Source organism: Scyliorhinus torazame, chromosome 7 (genome assembly GCF_047496885.1).
Source record: "Scyliorhinus torazame isolate Kashiwa2021f chromosome 7, sScyTor2.1, whole genome shotgun sequence".
Lineage (NCBI taxonomy): Eukaryota > Metazoa > Chordata > Chondrichthyes > Carcharhiniformes > Scyliorhinidae > Scyliorhinus > Scyliorhinus torazame.
Window position 1 is genome coordinate 42,575,429 of NC_092713.1, and position 25,117 is coordinate 42,600,545.

Below are 25,117 nucleotides of genomic sequence, written 5' to 3' on the forward strand. Positions count from 1 at the left end.
GGGGTGTATACACCTGGCGTGTAAAATCGGGGTGTTAATGTTAATTTATTATTTATGTACCGGGGGGGGGGGGGGTGGGGATTGGGGGGTTGCTTTTTTAGATTGTGTTTTGTACATAACCCTGTTGGGTTTTTTTTTCTTTCTCATTTTGTTATTGATATTTTATGAAAACCTTTTAATAAAAAATTATTTAAAAAATAGAGAAGGCAGGGCCTTCATGAATAACCTCTGCCAGTACAGGAATTGAACCTGCGCTGTTGGCATCACTCCACATCACTAATCAGCCATCCAGGCAACTTAGCTAAGCATCGCCCCTTGTGTGGAACCAGTGGAATTTGCCAGTTATAGGAAAGCTGCCGTTTTTCGCAGCAGATTTATGGTAGTTTAGTGAAACTTCACCAGAGTAGAACTAAACCAGGTTTCTCTTGCGACTACTGCAGTTGGAAAGGGGACATATTTCAGTTTTAAGGTCAAAGGCTTAATCATTGACCCTTAAAAAAAAATGTTTTGAGTACCCAATTTTTTTTCCAATTTAGCATGGCCAATCCACTTAACCTGCATATCTTTGGGTTGAGCGGGGAATTCCCTTTGAGACGTGTGGGAATGTTTATTTTTCCAAATGTCCAATAGTTGGTTATTAGGTTCATAGAGCCTTGTTGGACATGCCACGGAACAATTGGTTCATACAGCATAAATATGCTGTAGCTGACCTCCCTTCCCCCCTCAACCCCCAATTTTGGGTTATTGCCACCAGGTCTGAAAGCAGAAATAAGTCCTTCTATTCTCGTTGTGATCTGATTGATCGGAGTACAGAGATTAATGTCTGTAAAATGAAACATTCTGCCAGGGTTTGGCGTACATGGTGGGTGTGAAGTGGTTCATAGCTTGAGAAAGGGGAAAAGTAACAATGTCATGGGATAAAATCAGTGAGCCAGTGAGTAAATAAAATTGGAGAAATAACTAAGCTGCTCATATGTAACATAGATTGTGATGAGATAGGAAATGTTTGCTCTAATTTGGAGGTAACTTTATACGGCTCTTGGAACATCTACATGCTAGGTTATGGAATGTTTTAAGGGTGATGAATTTTGTTCTTGTACATAACCAGAAATGTTGGAATTTTTGTGGGAACAAAGAAAATCTTCCCTTCACTAGCATTCCCAATTTGGGGAAGAGTCAGGTGGGTCATTGGTTTGGGGAAGAGGTGGTTTTACACTTGCTGATTTAAAGGGATATACACCTGAGTGAATCCTGGGAGAAGTTTTGTTTTTAAACAAATCAAGATTAGGGGGTGGAAATGCTGGGGAATTAGCCCATGTTTCTGTGTGATGAGACTCAACCGAATAATCGCCGTGGGCTGCTCTGATCAGTCGGGTGCATCAAGCTTTTGGATTTGTGCACAAGTGGGCTTCTCTGAAGTTGCAGTACCATCACTCCTATTAATGGAATTAAATGAAATGAAAATCGCTTATTGTCACAACTGGGCTTCAATGAAGTTACTGTGAAAAGCCCCTAGTCGCCACATTCCGGCACCTGTTTGGGGAGGCTGTTATGGGAATAATGGCTGTTACGGCTATTAAGGCAAACTTCTCATCGTTGCTGCTTTTTTAATTTATTTCCCTCTCCTCACCTGATCATTTATTTCCCTCTCCTCACTCTTGTGTGATAGAAGTAACACTCTCCCTTGAAAGTCGCTTGTGTGTAATTCATCTTGGTATTGACGGATAACAATTGCAGACTCCAGGTAGCGGGCAATACTTTCAAGTATTCAAACCTACTGTTAAAGGGTTGCCCCATTTCTCTCCATGGAAACACAATTTGGAGCTGTTCAGAAACTGCACCAACCAGTTGAACACGATTGATTTTGTTAACTTGAAGGACAAACCTCCTATTCATGGAGCTGATCGATCCACTTGACAACAGGTGTGTGGCAGTGCTTGGTTTCTGCCCATGAGTCATCTCGTGGTAAAATCCACTTAAATCTTCATGCTGGAAATGCTGCAGAATGAATGTATTGTGACAGGAATAGATGCCCATTTGAACTGATAAGGCCATCAATAAGTGACTATCCCCTAATGATTGCTAACCACAAAACGTAGGTGTGGTGTGTAGGAATTTGTGGAAAGTAACTATAGGGGTGGCACTGTGGTCCAGTGATTGGCATTGCTGCATCAGTGCTGAGGACCCAGGTACAATTCCGGTCACTGTCCATGTGGGTTCTCCCCTCCTCTGTGTGGGTCTCACCCCCACAACCAAAGGTGTGCAGAGGAGGTGAATTGGCCACACTAAATTACCCCTTTATTGGGAAAAAAATAATTGGGTACTCTTAAAAAAAATTTTTAAATTCCCCTGAAGCTAGATGTTTGAGCAATTAATTTTTTTTTCAATTTGAGCCCCATCCAGACCTCTGTCATTTGAGCTGAGGAATGGGGAGAAGGTGTGGGTCATTTTGGTCTCGAGGTCAGTGTCTCACTCTTGGAGAGAAGCAGCATCTACCTTTCCACATACTCCTGACAATCCCTCAGTGGATGATGACTTCCACTCATTTCTGTGGGTTCTATGGCAGATGACTCAACATGTGGCTGCAGGCTGTTGCACGCAGAACTGATGGTACTTGAATGCTGTGTAGATGAGGCCATTTGGAGGCTTCTGCACACATTTCAGCATCTTGACTCTTCTCTCATCCTGAATAAACCACCTGCGTTTTGAACGGCCAGGGGCTTCCATGAGTCAGCAGGAATGCTGAGGCATGCTTTGAGAATATCCATAAGGTATTACCACTGAGTTCCTGGGAATCTCCTACTGCATCAGCGTTACAGAATCAGGCATACAATCTACTTGTCTGTCCAGCAAAGCTGGCTTTGGATGATGTATTGCCTTTTGAAGCTTGGAGAGGGCACTGCTGTTGGACTAGCATCCTTGTCATTGGATTTGGAGGATCTTGTGAAGGCACTGCCACTGTTGTCTTTTTTTTGGGGGGTGGGGGGGCGACCACTGCTGTAGGTTGTCCAAGTCACTGAAGCAAGGAGCACAGGAGCTCCAACACACTGGGCCATTGACAGTAAACTTCTTTGCGGCATTATTGTATTCCCTGCTTTTTCATAGACTGACTGTAGCCATTTAAGCTAGAATGGTACTATAGCAATCCAGAGGTCCAGGATAATCTCTGGGGACATGGATTCTAATACCACCATGGCAGTTGGTGCATTTATGTAAGAATTTGAAACCTAAGCTGGAATTTATTGTTCCCATTTGTGGCGATATGGCAACGCAAATGGAAAATGTTACTCGGCCTTTTCCTCAGGATGCGATTGTTTCCTCTGCTGTGTTTCCTGCTGGATATATAATTTTGCATCTGTTATGGGGTCCACGCAACATAATCATTCCCCCAGCAGTGTGAATTCTGTGATTCACCACCATCATTCAAACATGTGGCCTAAACTTGGGAGGGGAACTGCACAGAACCTATTGCCACGCTCGTAAGGATCCCAAAGTGATTCTGTGGATTGAGGGTGGTTGGAAGTCTCTAGTGACTTCAGCTGGAGCTGGCTTGTAGTGCCAGGGTAACGGCAGCAATGGTCGGCAGGGGGGCATTGGGCCATACATTGTCAAAGTGTTTAAGATTGAGCGTTCTTCTTCCGCTAAGTTCATAGCTGCAGTGCTATGCTTAGTCTGGCTTCTGAAGCAATTATATCCCCTCCACCTCCCAAGGCTCCAGCAACACTAATAGGCTCCAGCAACACTAATTCCAATGTTTGTTCCTGCAATATCAACCTGCATTTTATGGGGCTGCAGAACCCTTGGGCAACTGGTTTGAGGATTCTCTGGCAACAGGTGGGCACTGATCACTCCAAAGTGTGGTGCTCTGAACACCCAGCATCATAGTTCTATAGGCATGGGACATAACCCTCCTGGTCCAAGCAAACCACTCCGCCTGGGAGTGCAGGTTATGCTAATGCCTGCAGTTTGCAGAGAGCACAGGATGTCTTTGACCAAAGCTGCTGCCACCACTGTCATGTGGTTTGGGACAGATGTGAGTGGACATTTGGTCAGGCATCAACCAACTGAAGACTGCGTTCATTTGGTGGCCAGGGCTCTCCATGAGCTTCTTGAGAGCAGGGGCTGTTTAGCACAGGGCTAAATCGCTGGCTTTGAAAGCAGACCAAGGCAGGCCAGCAGCACGGTTCAATTCCCGTACCAGCCTCCCCGAACAGGTGCCGGAATGTGGCGACTAGGGGCTTTTCACAGTAACTTCATTTGAAGCCGACTTGTGACAAGCGATTTTCATTTCATTTTATTGAGCTCTTCAAATGGGCCCTTGGATTACTGTAGATCTAGGGTCTCAGCAGGGTGGGCAAAGAGGCTGCCCTACCCGTGATCCTTGCGTGCTTTAGTGCTGCAAAATACAGTGGACAATCCACCATTGGCATCAGCAGATCCAATGCTGTGATCCCCGACAGAAACGGACATTGCTGAGACTTTTTTTCTGGGATGATTCTGACCCTCGTCTTCGTAATAGTGACCATGACACTTGTTTTCCCCCTTTTCTTTTTGGCGAAGGAATCTCTTATCCGTACCAAGTCTGGCCTTTACATGCTAATAGTGTTGACAACTAAATTAACTTTCCATTAGTAGGACTATTAAGACACAAAAGTGGTATGGTGTAGTTTTGCAACATGAGGGTAGGGTCTGATGCTTGATGCTGTTCCAGCCATATGGATGGTGTTACAGAGCTATATCCTTAACTGTTGCAATTTGGACTGAGAGCAAATTGAAAATATAAGGCAACATTCCTGAGGTGGGCAGCATGGTGGCACAGTGGTTAGCACTGTTGCCTCATGGCACGGAGATTCTCCCCGTGTTTGCGTGGGTTTCTCCCCCACGTCTCAAAGATGTGCAGGGTAGGTGGATTGACCACGCTAAATTGCCCCTTAATTGGAAAAAATGAATTGGGTACTCTACATTCCCGAGGTGAAGCTCTTGAAAACAGCTACTTTCTATAATCTGACAACTTGTTGACATTAACTGACTCTTCCTGAGACCATTTAAGATGAGTGCAAATGTTGGATATTGAAACCATGACTGCCCTGGGCATTCCCAAAACCCCCCCTCACATGTGATGCATTTCCAGGCAAGGCTACCAGCAACCAGCACAATGTCCAGAAAGCCAACTCTACCAGAAACGCAAACTGAGATAATTGCAACCTCTACGTCTGACTGCATCCAAGATGCCAGCTGACACAAATCGACCACCGTGTGGTGTAGGGGGTAACATTTGGCATGGATTGAAGATTGGCTAGCTAACAGGAGACTGGCACAAAAGTCATTTCCAGTTGGCTTTTGTTGGGAGCCCAAAAGTTATATAATTTGTATGAATGAATCTAGGTATAGTTGCTAAATTTGTGAAAGGACATAAGCTACTAAAATGTTGTCAATTAGAGGGAATGAGGTTGTGCTTTAATTGTACAGGGCATTGGTGAGATCACATCTGTATTACTGTGTACCGTATTGGTCTCCTTATTAAAGAGGAATGTAAATTGGTTGGAAGCAACTAGCACTTGGAACGTGTGCATTGCCTTGAGGAAAGGTTGGACAGGTCAAACTTGTAGAACAACTTGATTCAAACTGACTGGGTGGATAGGGGTCACTGGGTCACTCATTCAAAAAAAAGTCGCCCATTAAGACCAATGAGGATACTGGTTGGTTGAGAGTCTTTGGAAATCCTCAGGCGGTGGTAGATGCTTGTTGACCAAGGGGGTAATTATGGGGATGGGTGGTAAGGTGAGGTTGAGGTGATGTAATCTGATCAGCCATGCTCTTACTGAATGACACAACAGGCTCAAAATGGCAGAATGGTATACCTATGCTCATAATTTGTATGTTCATGTGCAATTAAAATCTCATTAACCATATTCTTATTGGACTCTAATTTCCCTTGCACTGGTATCCACATGTGTGCGAGCCCTAATGACTCCACGAGGGGCAATAGGGCCCTAATTGACTCCGAGGGTCTCATGCTTGTGTTATTATCTTTCTCTGATTTGGTGGTTTGACTAGTGTTTGATTGGTTGGGTGACTTGGAGGGGAACTTCGAGGTGATTGTGTTCCCAGGTATCCTAGATGTTTGTGGTCGTGGGTTTGGTTGGTGCTGCCTCGTTCCTGCAGTGCATCTTGTAGATGGTGCACACTGCTGTTGCTGTGTGTAGGTGGTGGAGGGATTGAATGGCATCCCTCCCACAAACAATCCAGTGGGCTGCTTTGTCCTGGATGGTGTTGAACTTCTTGAGTGTTATTGGAGCTAAACTCATCCAGCACACTCCTGACTTGTGCCTTGTAGATGGTGGACAGGCTTTGGGGAGTTAGGTGAGTTACTCGATGCAGAGTTCCTAGCCCCTGACCTAGTCGCGTAGCCACAGCATTTATATGACTAGTCCAATTCAGTTTCTGGTCCATGGTAGCCCCCAGGATGTTGGTAGTTGGGGATTCGGTGATGGTAATGCCATTCAATGACGAGGAGCGATGGTTTGAGTCTCCTTATTGGAGGTGGTGCAAATGTTACTTAGCCCAAGAATGGATATTGTTCAAGTCTTGCTGCATTTGCAAGTGGATTACTTCAGTGTCTTGAGTCGCGAATGATGCTGAACATTATGCAATCTCCACGAACATCCCCACATCTGAGCTATGTTGGAAGGAAGCTCATAGATGAAACAGGTGAAGGAACACCTGGCTGAGATGATTGACCTCCAGCAACCACAACCATCTTCCTTTTTATCCAACCAGTGGAGCATTTTCTCCCTAATTCCCATTGACTCCAATTTTACTAGGGTTCCTTGATGCCATACACTGTCAAATGCTGTGTTGATGTCAAGAGTAGTCACATCTGGCATTTAGCTCTCTTGTCTATGTTTGAACCAAGGATGTAATGAGGTCAGGAGCTGAGTGATCCTGCCAGTACCTAAACTGAGCAACAGGTTATTGCTAAGTGCAGCTTGATGGTGCTATTTGATGACCCCTCTATCACCTTGCTGATGGTTGAGAGTAAGTAAACTAATAGGGTGGTAATTGGCTGGGTTGGATTTGCCCTTTTGTGAACATGACATAGGTGGGCAACTTTCTATATTGCAGGTAGATGCCAGGGTTGTAGCTGTACTGAAACAGCTTGACTAGCTCTTTGGGCTGAAGATTGTTGTACAGATGTGCTGGGGTGAGGATGGGATATTTGTGAAGCCTCCTCCTTGTGGCAAGACTGCAGAGCTTGGATCTGATTCGTTGGTTGTGGGATCACTTGGCTCTGTCTATCACTGACTGTTTATGATTGGCATGTGGGGCAGCATGGTAGCTCAATGGTTAGCATTGCTGCCTACGTTGCTGAGGACCTGGGTTCGAATCCCTGCCCTGGGTCACTGTCCGTGTGGAGTTTGCACATTCTCCCCGTGTCTGTGTGGGTTTCACCCCCATAACCCAAAGATGTGCAGGTTAGGTGGATTGGCCATGCTAAATTGCCCCATAATGGGAAAAAAATGATTGGATACCTTAAAATGTTTTAATTTTTTTTTAAAGAATTGGCATGCAAATAGTCAGGTGTGGTAGCTTCAGGTTGGAGCCTCTTTGGTATGCCTTTTGCTGCTCCTGGCATTCCCCCCTGCACTCTGCATTGAACCAGGGTTGATCCCCTGGATTGGTGGTCATGGTAGAGTGGGGATATGCCAAGTCATGGGGTTACAGATTGTGGCTGAGACAATTTTACTGCTGCTGATGGCCCACTGCACCTCATGGACGACCAGTCTTGACTTCTATTTTGAATCTATCCCATTTGGGTAGTGCCACAAACACAATGGACGGTATCCTTAATGTGAAGATGGGATTTCATCAAGGGCTGTGCAGGGGTCACCCTACCGATCTGTCATGGTCTGCAGCAGGCAGGTTGGATAGGATGAGGACTACTGTATTTTCCTCACTACCTGTTGCAGATCCAGTCTGTGTACTTTAGAGCTGGTCAGTAGTGATGCTACCAAGCCACTCTGTGTGATGGACTGTCCAGAGTATGTTCTGTGCCCTTGCCACCTTCAAGTACTGTTCTTCCACCAAGTTCAACATGGAGTACTGATTCATCAGCTAATGGTGGACATCAGCAGGCGTTTCCTTGCCCATGTTTGACCTAAACATGGTGGCGAAAAGCGTCATAGATCGCAGTTATGTAAATATGGTCACACCCAAGGTGCAGGCAGAGAAATGGGTGACCACCAGAAAGGGCAGGCAGTCAGTGCAGGAATCCCCTGTGGTTGTCCCCCTCTCGAACAGATTTACCCCTTTGGATACTGTCGGGGGGGGATAGCCTATCAGGGGAAAACAGCAGCAGCCAGAGCAGTGGCACCACGGCTGGCTCTGATGTTCAGAAGGGAGGGTCAAAGCGCAGAAGAGTAATAGTAATAGGGGACTCTATAGTCAGGGGCACAGATAGGCGCTTCTGTGGACGTGAATGAGACTCCAGGATGGTATGTTGCCTCCCTGGTGCCAGGGTCCAGGATGTCTCCGAACGGGTAGAGGGCATCCTGAAGGGGGAGGGCAAACAGGCAGAGATCGTTGTACATATTGGTACTAACGACATAGGCAGGAAGGGGCATGAGGTCCTGCAGCAGGAGTTCAGGGAGCTAGGCAGAAAGTTAAAAGACAGGACCTCGAGGGTTGTAATCACGTGCCAGTGAGGCTAGAAATAGGAAGATAGAGCAGCTAAACACGTGGCTAAGGAGGTGGTGTAGGAGGGAGGGTTTCCATTATCTGGACCACTGGGAGCTCTTCCGGGGCAGGTGTGACCTGTATAAGAAGGACGGGTTGCATCTAAACCGGAGAGGCATAAATATCCTGGCCGCGAGGTTTGCTAGTGTCACACGGGAAGGGTTTAAACTAGTATGGCAGGGGGGTGGGCACGGGAGCAATAGGTCAGAAGGTGAGAGCATTGAGGGAGAACTAGGGAATAGGGACAGTGTGGCTCTGAGGCAGAGCAGACAGGGAGAAGTTGCTGAACACAGCGGGTCTGGTGGCCTGAAGTGCATATGTTTTAATGCAAGGAGTATTACGGGTAAGGCAGATGAACTTAGAGCTTGGATTAGTACTTGGAACTATGATGTTGTTGCCATTACAGAGACCTGGTTGAGGGAAGGGCAGGATTGGCAGCTAAACGTTCCAGGATTTAGATGTTTCAGGCGGGATAGAGGGGGATGTAAAAAAGGAGGCGGAGTTGCGCTACTGGTTCGGGAGAATATCACAGCTGTACTGCGAGGGGACACCTCAGAGGGCAGTGAGGCTATATGGGTAGAGATCAGGAATAAGAAGAGTGCAGTCACAATGTTGGGGTTATACTACAGGCCTCCCAACAGCCAGCGGGAGATAGAGGAGCAGATAGGTAGACAGATTTTGGAAAAGAGTAAAAACAACAGGGTTGTGGTGATGGGAGACTTCAACTTCCCCAATATTGACTGGGACTCACTTAGTGCCAGGGGCTTAGACGGGGTGGCGTTTGTAAGGAGCATCCAGGAGGGCTGCTTAAAACAATATGTAGACAGTCCAACTAGGGAAGGGGCGGTAGTGGACCTGGTATTGGGGAATGAGCCCGGCCAGGTGGTAGATGTTTCAGTAGGGGAGCATTTCGGTAACAGTGACCACAATTCAGTAAGTTTTAAAGTACTGGTGGACAAGGATAAGAGTGGTCCGAGGATGAATGTGCTAAATTGGGGGAAGGCTAATTATAACAATATTAGGCGGGAACTGAAGAACATAGATTGGGGGCAGATGTTTGAGGGCAAATCAACATCTGACATGTGGGAGGCTTTCAAGTGGCAGTTGAAAGGAATACAGGACCGGCATGTTCCTGTGAGGAAGAAGGATAAATACGGCAATTTTCGGGAACCTTGGATGACGAGTGATATTGTAGGCCTCGTCAAAAAGAAAGAGGCATTTGTCAGGGCTAAAAGGCTGGGAACAGACAAAGCCTGCGTGGAATATAAGGAAAGTAGGAAGGAACTTAAGCAAGGAGTCAGGAGGGCTAGAAGGGGTCACGAAAAGTCATTGGCAAATAGGGTTAAGGAAAATCCCAAGGCTTTTTACACGTACATAAAAAGCAAGAGGGTAGCCAGGGAAAGGGTTGGCCCACTGAAGGATAGGCAAGGGAATCTATGTGTGGAGCCAGAGGAAATGGGCGAGGTACTAAATGAATACTTTGCATCAGTATTCACCAAAGAGAAGGAATTGGTAGATGTTGAGTCTGGAGAAGGGGGTGTAGATAGCCTGGGTCACATTGTGATCCAAAAAGACGAGGTGTTGGGAGTCTTAAAAAATATTAAGGTAGATAAGTCCCCAGGGCCTGATGGGATCTACCCCAGAATACTGAAGGAGGCTGGAGAGGAAATTGCTGAGGCCTTGACAGAAATCTTTGGATCCTCGCTGTCTTCAGGGGATGTCCCGGAGGAATGGAGAATAGCCAATGTTGTTCCTCTGTTTAAGAAGGGTAGCAAGGATAATCCCGGGAACTACAGGCCGGTGAGCCTTACTTCAGTGGTAGGGAAATTACTGGAGAGAATTCTTCGAGACAGGATCTACTCCCATTTGGAAGCAAATGGACGTATTAGTGAGAGGCAGCACGGTTTTTTGAAGGGGAGGTCGTGTCTCACTAACTTGATAGAGTTTTTCGAAGAGGTCACTAAGATGATTGATGCAGGTAGGGCAGTGGATGTTGTCTATATGGACTTCAGTAAGGCCTTTGACAAGGTCCCTCATGGTAGTCTGGTACAAAAGGTGAAGTCACACGGGATCAGGGGTGAGCTGGCAAGATGGATACAGAACTGGCTAGGCCATAGAAGGCAGAGAGTAGCAATGGAGGGATGCTTTTCTCATTGGAGGGCTGTGACCAGTGGTGTTCCACAGGGATCAGTGCTGGGACCGCTGCTCTTTGTAGTATATATAAATGATTTGGAGGAAAATGTAACTGGTCTGATTAGTAAGTTTGCAGACGACACAAAGGTTGGTGGAATTGCGGATAGCGATGAGGACTGTCGGAGGATACAGCAGGATTTAGATTGTCTGGAGACTTGGGCGGAGAGATGGCAGATGGAGTTTAATCTGGACAAATGTGAGGTAATGCATTTTGGAAGGTCTAATGCAGGTAGGGAATATACAGTGAATGGTAGAACCCTCAAGAGTATTGAAAGTCAAAGAGATCTAGGAGTACAGGTCCACAGGTCATTGAAAGGGGCAACACAGGTGGAGAAGGTAGTCAAGAAGGCATACGGCATGCTTGCCTTCATTGGCCGGGGCATTGAGTATAAGAATTGGCAAGTCATGTTGCAGCTGTATAGAACCTGAGTTAGTCCACACTTGGAGTATAGTGTTCAATTCTGGTCGCCACACTACCAGAAGGATGTGGAGGCTTTAGAGAGGGTGCAGAAGAGATTTACCAGAATGTTGCCTGGTATGGAGGGCATTAGCTATGAGGAGCGGTTGAATAAACTCGGTTTGTTCTCACTGGAACGAAGGAGGTTGAGGGGAGACCTGATAGAGGTCTACAAAATTATGAGGGGCATAGACAGAGTGGATAGTCAGAGGCTTTTCCCCAGGATAGAGGGGTCAATTACTAGGGGGCATAGGTTTAAGGTGAGAGGGGCAAGGTTTAGAGTAGATGTACGAGGCAAGTTTTTTACGCAGAGGGTAGTGGGTGCCTGGAACTCACTACCGGAGGAGGTGGTGGAAGCAGGGACGATAGTGACATTTAAGGGACATCTTGACAAATACATGAATAGGATGGGAATAGAGGGATACGGACCCAGGAAGTGTAGAAGATTGTAGTTTAGTCGGGCAGCATGGTCGGCACGGGCTTGGAGGGCCGAAGGGCCTGTTCCTGTGCTGTACATTTCTTTGTTCTTTGTAAAGCCATGAGACCTCATGGGGTCCAGAGTCAATGTTGAGGACTCCCAGGGCAACCCATCCCGGACTATGCTGTGCTGCCATCTCTGCTTGCTCTGTATTGCTGATGGCACAACATGGCCCAGGGATGGTGATGGTGGTGACTGGGACATTGTATGTAAGGCATGATCAGTGAGTATGACTGTCGGGCTGTTGCTTGACTGTCTGAGATCTCTCAATTTTGTCACAAGCCCACAGTTAGCAAAGAGGACTGTGCAGGGTCGACGGGCTGGATATGTTGTTGCCAGTGCCTAGGTTTCCTCCAATCCCTTTCCCACCTGGTCATGACAAAGATTTAAGACTTGTGTTCCTGGCCAGCTGTAAACTGAGAATGAGAGTCCAAGTTGAAATCAATGTTCTCTTGATGATGAAATGATGTTGGTTTGCAGTTGAAATTGCCAGATTTGTTGAGGCCAGTGCCAGGGTGTAGAAATGGCACTCTGCTATTCATCCAGAGGGGGGAATGCTTAGTTCAGGAGTTGATTAATATTCTGAGGGTTTTCAGTGGTGTGAAATTGGTTCCAATTATACAGTGGGATAAATTCTAGATTGGCACCAAGCTACTGTATTTGGCAAGTTTGTGCATGCTTTGAAGGTGGTTTGTGGTTTATTTGGCAGCTGGAGAAGGACCTCATTCTACTGGTAGAGATGCCAACTTTTCAGACTCGGCAGCAGGAGAGACATTGTTACTTTAGAAGGGGAGAGTGACTGCAGTTCAGGGTACCTGGCAGCAATGCTGTCTCCTCCGATTTATAGCACAGCCGCCGCTACATGCAACAGTGTTGCAATATAAAAAAGGGCCACGATCTGAAACTGGTTCCTGCGCAAATGAGCGAAAGGCTAGTGGGGGGGGGGGGGGGGGGTTCGGGGTTTAGTCCTCCCTGAGCTGAGGAAGGAGTGACTTTTACTACTTTTTGTTGGCACCTCGACAGTTAACTCTCTCTCTCTTGGAGGGGGGAGGGAGTCTAGATGGATTAATTGTTTATGCGAAAGTGGATTTGTGCAGAGCGGAATGGGGTGGGGCCCACACACACACACTGCTAACTGGGACTGTTTGTTTAAGAAATTTGCCACTGAATGGATGATTCATGCAGGGGTGGGCCTCTGGCACTGAGTTGTACCAGGCTCTCTCTCCTCTCCGCTCCCCTCCCTTCCCCCTTGCCGTCTCTGACAGGTGGTCAAGGGACACTGGGGAGGGGTCAGTTATTTTAAAAGACCCACCAAGAGGACTTCTGAAATCAGGTGAGCGCTCTCCTCCGACTTTCAGGAACTAACTGACTGACTGTAAAGCTGTAGGGGTGGGTATGGGGCAAACACAAAAGGCTGGGAGCTGCTGTGTACGGGCAAGGAAGTCTGCTGCTCAAAACAGGAACTGACTGTGAAGGAGCAGCCTCGCAGTGGAGGGAACCAGTTTCTCTAAAATGGGTGGTCAGAACTACACGGATATTGCTGCCTAGCTGCTTTTTGTTTCGTGCGGGGTTATAAAACACTTTTATAAAAAAAAACCATATAGTATTGACCTCTCCAGAGATTTTTGATTAGAAAGCTGTTGAGAGCTGAATAACTTTTGTTCTGCTCAAGTTGTGTTTTACTTCAGTTTAATTTGCTGACTCTCTTTCACATGAGGCAGATATCAGATCCTTATTTGTCTGTTGGTATGGATTCTTGTGAAGAGAACCTTTTCTCTGGGAGTCTAAACATTTAATTGGCTGTAAAGCACTTTTTTGGGGAAGTTTTGCCCACAGTTGTGATGTGGATGTCAGCCAATTTGTGTACAGTAAGCTCTCCAATAGCAATGTGATCACCAGAACAACTTCTCCTCCCCCCCCCCCAAACCCCAGTTTGGTTGAGGGTTAATGTTTGGCCAGGCGTCTTGAGAAAAGCTTTGCTCTTTTGAAATAGTGCCATGGGATTTCTGCCTTTCTGAAGAGTAGAAATTATTTTATGTAGAAAGACAATCTTTGGTCTGGCAGGGCAGGATCTCTCCAAAATGTGTCCCAATATGTATCTGCCTAGACCTGAACTGGGGTTTGAACTTCTGACTTCTGTCGCAAGTGCTACTGATCCAAGCAGTACACCCAGTCCTGGAATGGTTGTAAATGTTGCGTAACTTAATTTTATTCCACACCCTCCCTGACCCTTTTTTAGGCATTGACTGACTAGTTTCTGGGGTTCACTTGTAGAGTCTTTAACACTGCAACCAAGTCCAATTTCTGTCCTTGCATATGTCATTCAGGACTGCCAAACCATGGCTAATTTTACCCCTCCAATTGTGATGATGCAGCTGGGGCAGGTACATGTCGACTAGGAGTTTCATCTGAGCCATCAGTGTGGTCCAGTCTAACTTGAACTCACTGTTTTTTCTTTTGTACAGAAGATTTGAGTTCTGACTCTGGTTGTGTATGACTCGTGGACCTCTTGGTTGAGACCTTTCTTGTGAGAAGGTTAAGTTGAATGAAGGACACTTTTTTTTTTCTCTCTATTGATTTGTGGGAGGATTTAGTTAAGCAAGATTCAGTATGTGTGTGCTCTAAAGAGTGGGCTGACTGCCAAGTTTTCAAATAATGCCTAGTTGCCCAGTTTAAATAACAAGTGAGTAGTAGTGCACCTGTATTGGGCTGTTGCAGTTACTGTAAGTGGAGGGTGTTAACTGATCAGTCCAAACCTGTTTTTCCACATTTTAGACATTCCTCACTCCTCGGAGGTGTGTGAGACTGGCCCCTAGTGACAAACTGAGAGATCGACAGTCTGTCTACACCTGGGCCCAAGTTGCTGGATGATGCTGGATAGGTTTGTGTCCGTCTCTAATCGGTGTTTAGTGACCATAATGTGTCCATTGCTGCCACAAATTGGTTCTTTAGTTGTGTGTCTGTCTGTCGTTGTCTTGCACTGTTCAGTAACTAGCAGGTGTGTGTCATTCCGCCTCTGCCAAATGTGGTCTTAGGAGGGTTGGGCGCTTACCTGTAATTCTATCCTCCTGATCCACTTTAAATCACTTGTTTGATTATTTATTCAACTTAAATGAGCATTTATAGCTTTAAAATGGTGCGCAATTTGATTTTCGGGCTCTATCCAGCTGGAGTATGGATTAAAGAAAACCTCTTAAGAAATATTGTGCTTTCAGATCTCACGAGGCCTTCTGACTGAGATCGAGGTCTGCAGGAAAGATTTATGTTTACCTTTCGGTTGTGAAACCAGTGCTGGGGCAGCGGTACGGTACGGTCGGTGCTTGATTGTCTTGTGAACATGGCTACCTCTACTGCTGGATGAAGTGTCCTCTTTACAGAAGGGGGCATGTTTCTTTAAAACAAAAGCCCTTGAGGTGAACGCTAGTGGAATGGGAAGAAGGACTGCAGCAATGTGGTTTTGTAAGCGAATGCTAATCTATGCTTTCATAGTTGCCCTGCAACAGCATCTAATGCGTTCTCTGTAATATGTTGTCTGTATGTTTTTGTGAGAACTGCAAACTGCAGCATTTATTTTTGTTGTGGGGTGGGGGTGGATGGAATTATCACTTGTGTGGCTTGTCAGAGATTGTAGTTTCAGTAGTCCAAAGATATGCAGGTTGGGTCACGAAAAGTCATTGGCAAATAGGGTTAAGGAAGATCCCAAGGCTTTTTACACGTACATAAAAAGCACGAGGGTAGCCAGGGAAAGGGTTGGCCCACTGAAGGATGGGCAAGGGAATCTATGTGTGGAGCCAGAGGAAATGGGCGAGGTACTAAATGAATACTTTACATCAGTATTCACCAAAGAGAAGGAATTGGTAGACGTTGAGTCTGGAGAAGGGTGTGTAGATAGCCTGGGTCACATTGAGATCCAAAAAGACGAGGTGTTGGACGCCTTGAAAAATATTAAGGTAGATAAGTCCCCAGGGCCTGATGGGATCTACCCCAGAATACTGAAGGAGGCTAGAGAGGAAATTGCTGAGGCCTTGACAGAAATCTTTGGATCCTCACTGTCTTCAGGTGATGTCCCGGAGGACTGGAGAATAGCCAATGTTGTTCCTTTGTTTAAGAAGGGTAGCAAGGATAATCCAGCGAACTACAGGCCGATGAGCCTTACGTCAGTGGTAGGGAAATTACTGGAGAGAATTCTTCGAGACAGGGTCTACTCCCATTTGGAAGCAAATGGACGTATTAGTGAGCGGCAGCATGGTTTTGTGAAGGGGAGGTCATGTCTCACTAACTTGATAAAGAGTTTTTTCGAAGAGGTCAGAAAGATGATTGCAGGTAGGGCAGTGGATGTTGTCCATATGGACTTCAGTAAGGCCTTTGACAAGGTCCCTCATGGTAGTCTGGTACAAAAGGTGAAGTCACACGGGACCAGGGGTTGAGCTGGCTAGGTCATAGGCAGAGAGTAGCAATGGAAGGGTGCTTTTCTAATTGGAGGGCTGCGACTAGTGGTGTTCTGCAGGGATCAGTGCTGGGACCTTTGCTGTTCGTAGTATATATAAATGATTTGGAGGAAAATGTAACTGGTCTGATTAGTAAGTTTGCAATGACACAAAAGGTTGGTGGAATTGCAGACAGCGATGAGGACTGTTGGAGGATACAGCAGGATTTAGATTGTTTGGAGACCTGGGCGGAGAGATGGCAGATGGAGTTTAATCCAGACAAATGTGAGGTAATGCATTTTAGAAGGTCTAATGCAGGTAGGGAATATACAGTGAATGGTAGAACCCTCGAGTATTGAAAGTCAGAGAGATCTAGGTGTACAGGTCACTGAAAGGGGCAACACGGGTGGAGAAGGTAGTCAAGAAGGCATGCGGCATGCTTGCCTTCATTGGCCGGGGCATTGAGTATAAGAATTGGCAAGTCATGTTGCAGCTGTATAGCACCTTAGTTAGGTCACACTTGGAGTATAGTGTTCAATTCTGGTTGCCACACTACCAGAAGGATATGGAGGCTTTAGAGAGGGTGCAGAAGAGATTTACCAGGATGTTGCCTGGTATGGAGGGCATTAGCTATGAGGAACTGTTGAATAAACTGTTTGTTCTCACCTGAACGACGGTTTCTTACTGGAACGACGGAGGTTGAGGGGCGACCTGATCGAGGTCTACAGAATTATGAAGGGCATAGACAGAGTGGATAGTCAGAGGCTTTTTCCCAGGGTAGAGGGGTCAATTACTAGGGGGCATAGGTTTAAGGTGAGAGGGGCAAGGTTTAGAGTAGATGTATGAGGCAAGTTTTTTACGCAGAGTGTAGTGGGTGCCTGGAACTCGCTACCGGAGGAGGTGGTGGAAGCAGAGACGATAGGGACATTTAAGGGGCATCTTGACAAATACATGAATAGGATGGGAATAGAGGGATACGGACCCAGGAAGTATAGAAGATTGTAGTTTAGTCGGGCAGCATGGTCGGCACAGGCTTGGAGGGCCAAAGGGCCTGTTCCTGTGCTGTACTTTTCTTTGTTCTTTGTTCTTGGGTGGATTGGCCATGGTTACAGGGATAGGGTGGGGGGAGGAGCCTAGGTGGAGTGCTCTTTCGGAGGGTTGCTGCAGACTCAATGGGCTGAATGGCCTGCACTGTAGGAATTCTGTAAATGTTGATTGGTGTGACTCCACGTATCACTATGTGCCTGCAAGACTTTATTCCTGTATATTCAGTTACCTTGACCTCCTGCAGTCTAATGCTGGCTTATTTACATTTGAATGGAGGGAGCATTATCATGATCTGATGCAGCATTGCATAACCCAGGATGGAGGCAAGACATTGGACGAGGGGGTCAAATTCTCGATTTGTTGCCCCAGGATAGAAAGAACCATTTTTAAACCGTTGTAAATACATGTTATGTTTTGGACATGTGATCATAGATGCCCTACAGTGCAGATGGAAGCCATTCGGCCCATTGAGTCTGCACTGACCCTTTGAATGAACCACCTGACCCATGTCTGCACCACCTTATCCCGTAACCATATAACCTAACCTGCAAATCCCTGGACACCAGTGCAATTTAGCGTGGCCACTCCACCTAACCCGCACATAACATAGAAAAGTACAGCATAGGGACAGGCCCTCCAAGCCTGTGCCGACCATGCTGCCCATCTAAACTAAATCTTCTACACTTCTTCCTGGATCCGTATCCCTCTATTCCCATCCTATTCATGTATTTGTCAAGATGCCCCTTAAATGTCACTATCGTCCCTGCTTCCACCACCACCTCCGGCAGCGAGTTCCAGGCATCCACTACCCTCTGTGTAAAAAAAAAAAAAAAAACTTGCCTCGTACATCTCCTCTAAACCTTGCCCCCCGCACCTTAAACCTATGCCCCCTAGTAATTGACCCCTCTGACTATCCACTCTGTCTATGCCCCTCATAATTTTGTAGACCTCTTATCAGGTTGCCCCTCAACCTCTGTCGTTCCAGTGAGAACAAACCGAGTTTATTCAGCCGCTCCTCATAGCTAATGCATCTTTGGACTGTGGGAGGAAACCCATGCAGACAGGGGGCGAACAAAGTGAACCTGGGACCCTGGTGCTGTGAGACAGCAGCTCTAACCACCGTGCCACCCCATGGTGAAAGAAAAAGCCACATTAATGTTTAGGACAGGCTACTTGGCAGCTGTGTGATATGATATAAGATTGACCAAAGAGAGAGAGTGTGAAGATGTAGGGGGTTGGTTGTGGGAAACCCCAGGGTTCATGAGGAAGCAGACATCTTTACCATGGAACCCATTGCTCTCTTGAATGGAAGGCTGGTGAAACTGATCTGCTAGGTTACCAAATAAATAGCTGGGTGCGTCCTGCTTCCAAGGCCAGATCTGCATAGAACCAAAGTTTTTGAACTGTTGTGTGGCTGAGGCACTGAAATAGGTGAAAGGGAACCAAGGTGATCTTTGCTTCACTAAATGTATGACCTTGAGATTTGCATGCACACTCAGTAAAACTGTGGAACAAGAACAACGTGACTGAAGACACTAGGCTATTATCAAGCCTGCATTTTCAACACACTCCCTGCAGTGGTGAGACCTGAGCAGGAGAGAAGACGATTGAACCCTTCTCCATCTTGGCAGACTCTGACGATATCAGCATAAGCACTTGACTGAACATCTCCATCGGATTGTTAATGGCTTTATACACCAGCTGTATAATGATCATCTGACCACTGGATCACAGCCCCAGGATGTCCATACATCTGCTACAAGGGGCAGCACGGTAGCATTGTAGATAGCACAATTGTTTCACAGCTCCAAGGTCCCAGGTTCGATTCCGGCTTGGGTCACTGTCTGTGCGGAGTCTGCACATCCTCCCCGTGTATGCATGGGTTTCCTCCGGGTGCTCCGGTTTCCTCCCACAGTCCAAAGATGTGCAGATTAAGTGGATTGGCCATGATAAATTGCCCTTAGTGTCCAAAATTGCCCTTCGTGTTGGGTGGGGTTACTGGGTTTATGGGGATAGGGTGGAGGTGTTCACCTTGGGTAGGGTGCTCTTTCCAAGAGCCGGTGCAGACTCGATGAGCCGACTGGCCTCCTTCTGCACTGTAAATTCTATGATAAGGGCGGCGCTTCAAAGTTGGCGAATATAGTCTCTCAGTTGTATCGGTAACTGATGGCCATAACCTATGGCTGCTGATTTGGAAGAAGGGAGTCGAAACCAAAGATCAACTGGACAGCAAATTGTGCATTTATCCTACTGTCTTCCTCCGTAGTAAATGCAGTGGAGTCTGCCATGCCTACACCATGTGATGCTGAACACTTGATTATCTGGTGCAACCAGTGAGGTTTGTTCCTACATTTTGCATGGGAATACGAGGAAAATATTAAAATCGGTCATGGGATGTGGGCATCACTGGCTGGGTGAGCATTTGCGCATCCCGGAGGGCAGTTAAGAGTCAACCACATGCTGTTGGTCTGGAGTCACATGTAGGGATGGCAGATTTCCTTCCCTACAGGACATTAGTGAACCAGATGGGCTTTCATGATGATCAGCAATGGTTTCATGGTCGTCATTGGACTTCATTCCAGATTTTTAAAATTGAATTCAACCAACCTACCTAGGCCTGGTGGGATTCGCACCCAGAGCATTATCCTGGGTCTCTGGATTGCTAGTCCAGTGATAATATCACTATGCCATTGCCTCCCCTTGCCTCTTGAGCTCATAGCAAAAATACTGGAAACTTTCTGGTTAGGTAGCACCTGGAAAGAGGAACCATTAATTTTCTGGTTGCTGAAATTGAATATTGGGGAGAGAAATGATAAGAGAACCTGCAACTTTATAAAGTCTCACGTTTAGAGGTTACTGTCGTGTGGGATTGAGGTGATATATTTAGCTGTGAAGTTGGAGATACGGAATGGCAGAGTATCTAAATAGTAGTTTTGGAACTGTTGCTGTACAAAGGGACCTGGGTGTCCTAGAACACCAGTCGCCGAAACTTCCACAGAGGGAGTGCGGTAACTGAGCCTGATTCCAGGGAATACAGGATTGTCGTACGAAGAGGGTTTGGATCGACTGGGTCTATTCTTTGAAATTTAGAATGAGGGGACCTAATTTAAATTCTGACTGGGCTAGACAGACTGGAAGCAGTGATGATGTTTCCCATGACAGGAGGATCTAGAACAAGGGGTAACAGTCTCGGGTCATTTGGACAAAGACGAGAAATGTCATCATCTAAGGATGGTGAACCTGTGGCATTTCCTACCAATAAAAGGCAATGGCGGCCAAGTCGCAATGTATTTGAGGAAATGAGGCTCCAGGAATATGGGGAAAATGTGAGGCGCAGTCTTGAATGACGGACTCCTATTTTCTATTGTGAACTGCGAATAGAATTGTCCCGAGGTAGAAGAGGATGTCCGAGGGGGGAGAAGAAGAACTAGCGGGTCTGGTTGGAAGGCAAAAGAGGTGGTGATAGGGCAAGTAAAGATGGATCTGAGCAGTGTCATTACCTACACCCGATGTTTGATCTGAAGTTAGTTCAGGCTGAACTGTTCCTAGAGTTTGTTAGGGCCATGGCAGAGGCAAAGGTTGGAGCAGGGAGTGACCAGGCACCACCTTGCTTGTGGACTGCAATGTATTCTGGCATCCCGTTCTCCCAATCCATGTTTTGGTGGACTGTCATTTATACAATCGTAGTGTTTTTTGTAATCTCTGTTTAGAGAAGTTGTGAGATTAATTATCGATAATGCACTGTTCAAATGATCCTTGCTGAAGTTATTAAGCTAATGAACTCTGCCAAAACAAAATCCAATTTGGTAAATGTGAGTTGGAACTCCTATCCATCAATTCTGATAGGTGGTAGTCATTTTATGATGCTCCTGTGTTTTGAAATGAAATGAAAATCGCTTATTGTCACGAGTAGGCTTCAATGAAGTTACTGTGAAAAGCCCCTAGTCGCCACATTCCGGTGCCTGTTCGGGGAGGCTGGTGCGGGAATCGAACCGTGCTGCTGGCCTGCCTTGGTCTGCTTTAAAAGCCAGCGATTTAGCCCAGTGTACTAAACCCGTCAGCACAATTGTACTCCTATATGGTTTTTCTGAACTGAATTTTGCCGTTGTCTATTACCAAATGTAAAATGCAATCAGTTAGCATTTGACTGGTAAACTGCCATTAGTTTCATCTAATTGTTGAAATGAGCTGATCACCACTAGCATTTTTCACCGGTGCCTAGCCTTCTACCTGAGTAAACCTAAATGCCAACTCCATTTGACATTCTGGAGATCATGTGGTCGTTGATCACATGGTACTGATCAAGTGATTCCTGATGTGATATTTGTCCACAATAGTAATGAAAGAAAAAGGAAAACAAACTAAATTTAATTTACAACATCCACGCCCATCTCTGAATGCTCCGCTTCAGTGCAATGAGGCGCTCTCCTCTGGGAGAAGCCCCAGAGCTTTCTAACCCTCGCAACAAAACACATTGTATAATCTCTCTTGGTCTCCCCCTCATGCCCACAAATATGTATGTTTTGTAAAAAATATTTTTATTCTGCATTTTCACATTTTCTTCCGAATTTACACCCCACGTAAACGGTAACAAATACAATGTCAACCCCCTTATCAACAGCAACGATCCCATCCTCCCACCGTCCCAAACAGTGGCCCACCTGCCAATATAAGCATCAAATAAAACACCCTCCCAAGGTGGGGAAAAAGGAATCGGGAATCGCCTATGGTCACCATTGACATAGTGTCCACCCCCGATCCCTCTCCCTAATATTCAATGCCATCCAATGCCCGAACTGCCATGAATTGTAGACACCTCCCTCCCAGATTCCTCCCCTTCACTTCCTCTTGTAAACTCCTCTCCCCCCCCCCCCCCCGCCAACCCCCCCCCCCCCCCCTGCCAACCCCCCCCCCCCCCCCCCCCCCCCCGCCAAACCTCTGTTCCTTCCCCCAACATTTCACCCTGACTAAACTCACCGGAACCTGTTCTACCAGGCTCCGATGGCTGCACTCCCATTCACTGGCTGGCTTAAACCGGCCAGTGTAGACACCCCCGCCCGGGTCTCCTTCCCCCTTGTCCGATCCCAGGAAAAACAGAAATCCCCTTTAGCACACAACCCCCGCATACATACCCAAGCCCCAAAGAACCACCATTGCAAATGAAAGTCCCATCTCTTCCCTTGTCCAAATATATACAGCGTTGACTCATTTTAGTACATACACCAACACGTAGTGAAAAACTAAAGTTACATGAGGCTACATCGGTACACGACCATTTCTCAATTCTGCCACAGTTCTTCTGCCTTCGCAAACTCCTTCCGCCGTCCCAAAATAAAAGTCCTTGGATTTGTAGGTCACCCTGAACTTAGCTGGATATACTATGCCGCACTGCACATTGCTGATGTACAGTGCCTTCTTCACCCGGATGAAGGCAGCCCGCCTCCTCGCCAGCTCCACCGCAAAGTCCTGGTATATGCGTATACCAGCTCCAGCCCACTGCACCACCCGCTTCCGCTTTGCCCAGCACAGGACCTTCTCCTTCACACTGTACCTATGGAAAAACAGTCACTACTCTTGGCGGTTCACTCGCCTTTGGTATAGGACTCCACGACCGATGAGCCCGATCCAGTTCATGTCGGGAGGAATCTTCCCCCTCCCCCAATAGCTTCGCCAACATCGTGGCAAAATACTCCTTCTTTGGGCAGACCCACAATCCTTTGATTCTGTCACCTGGATCTGTTTTCCAGGTCTTCCATTTTGGCTCACTATTGGTCTCTATCACCCTCCGCAACTCCTTCCCCATCGAATTGAGTTGATCACTGCTGCGATACTGCCTCTTCCACTTCCTTCAATGTCTCTCCTTGCTCCCGCACCTCTGCCACTGCACTCGATACCGCCGCCCTCACCGGGGCAATCGCCTCCTCCACCAGCACTTTCAATACTGCCCCCATCTCTTTCCTCATTGCTTCCATGTGCTTTGTGAACTGTTTTTCAAAGTTCCACGGCCATCACCGTGGTCATTTCTTCTGCTGTGAGCAATGTGGCCTCCCCTGGTGCCCCAGCATCTGCTTTCCTTGCAGTCCCCACGCTGACCTTTCCACTCCCTGGTGGACTTTAGTTAACCACTTTTTTCACGGCCGTTTTGTCCCCCACTTGGACATTTCACCTCACTTGTGCCTTCTTACTGCTTTTGCAGCCTCCGTTGCCCCTGGGACCGGGCATTTTAAGACTCCAAAAATTCTGTTCCCGAACGGGAGCCCTCGGTGTGCGGCTGCCTCCCGCCTGCCGCCACCTGAAGTCCGCCCCACAAATCTGTCTTTAGCAGAAACTCGCCACGATTAAAATTGATCGTGACTCTGGCCAATTTATAGGCAGGGCCAGCTTTAAAACTAGCACAAAACGTCAGAACTTGCTTTGGCCTCTTAGCTTTTGCATGGGTTTGTCTAAATCTATGCTGGAAATGTCAGGTGTACCTAAAGCAATTTTATTTCCCTGCCTTTCGCTACCATTTGTAACATTCATAACAGCAATGCAATCAACTAATGGACGCAATCTTTGGCATAAAATTGCCTTATTTCACCCCAGATAAGTGGCATTTGCTTGATCTTTCCATCTTTACCTGACTTGGCAATCAAAAGGTTAACCTTTTTAAATTTCTTTATATTTGTGTCCCTGTAACTGTGTAAATGATTGACTGACTAATGTGGTGTGTGATTCCAGGCTGATTCTGGTTTTGTTCTCTAACCCCTAGTGTTCACAGAACAAGCATTCTGTGTGAATGGTGTTTCAGTGAGGATGGTTGGTACTAGTCTGTTCCCTGTACAATTTATTTAAAAAAAATAATAATTATTGGGTTTTGCACATTAGGTATATACATCGCAAAGCAAAACACATATAGGATCTATGAAATATAACAGGACAGGGGTCTTTCCTCCCCTCTCTTCTATTTTCACTTTCTTTTTACAGAACACCAAACTAGGGTGGAAGGGGTGCCTGGGTGGAGCCCCCTAATTATTTTTGTATTCTTCGGTGCAGTTGCCTCTGCTTTGGCCATTGCTCGCTTCCCGTTTTTCCTTGCGTTCTCTCGCGGTGCTGTGGTTGCTGCCGCTGTTGGCTTCTCCTGTGCTCTTTCTCTCTTTCCTCCCCCCCCCCCCCCCCCCCCCCCCCATTCTTTCCCACTGGGTTTTTCTACCTCATCTTGCCTTCTCCCCCCTCCCCCTCCCCCTGGTCCTCCCTCACTTTCCTCTCTCTTTCTATCTTGTCCTGGTTATTTCTCCCTGGCTACTAATTTATTTATGTATTGGTCCCATGTTCTGTGGAAGCCCTCTTCCGACCCACCAATGGCGAATTTGATTTTCTCCATTTGGACAAACTCCCGACAGGTCGGCAGCTAGTCTGCAGCTTTGGGTGGTGCTGCTGCCCGCCAGCTGAGCACGATTCTATGGTGGGCAAACAGGGAGGCAAGGCGTCCACCCTCCTCCTCATGAAAAGATCTGGAAACAGTAAATGGCATAAAATACCAATCTGTATTGATATTTGTACCTTGCTCTGCTAATGGTCACCTTCCATATCTAGATAGATTTCTAACTTTAGCCAGTGTTTTTTGGTTCTTGTAAAATACTGCAACCACTTTTGTGGGAGTGAGTGTAAACTAGGTACTGCCTCACAAATCAGGAAGGCCACCTGACCTGGCTTCCAGGCTAATTTTGTGCTTCTGGTAACTAAGCTAGAATATTATTGGCAGGGTACTTTTTTTTTGAGGTGGGGTCTTCACCTTTC

The 25,117-nt window shown here is 46.6% G+C and overlaps 1 protein-coding gene across 4 annotated transcripts in view; it reads left to right on the forward strand.

Moving 5' to 3' along the window:
• Positions 1 to 25,117, forward strand: part of LOC140426175 (very long chain fatty acid elongase 1-like) — a 124,214-nt gene that overhangs the window by 43,433 nt on the left and 55,664 nt on the right. The window contains exons 1-2 of one of the 4 annotated variants that reach the window (XM_072510614.1): positions 13,030 to 13,197; positions 14,640 to 14,745. The exons of 1 other annotated variant lie outside the window; for it this stretch is intronic. The gene's annotated coding sequence lies outside the window, so the exon portion shown is untranslated. Of the gene's footprint in view, positions 1 to 13,020; positions 13,198 to 14,639; positions 14,746 to 15,151; positions 15,324 to 25,117 lie in introns of those variants that run through there. 2 more of the 4 variants (XM_072510613.1, XM_072510615.1) reach the window with 2 other exon arrangements.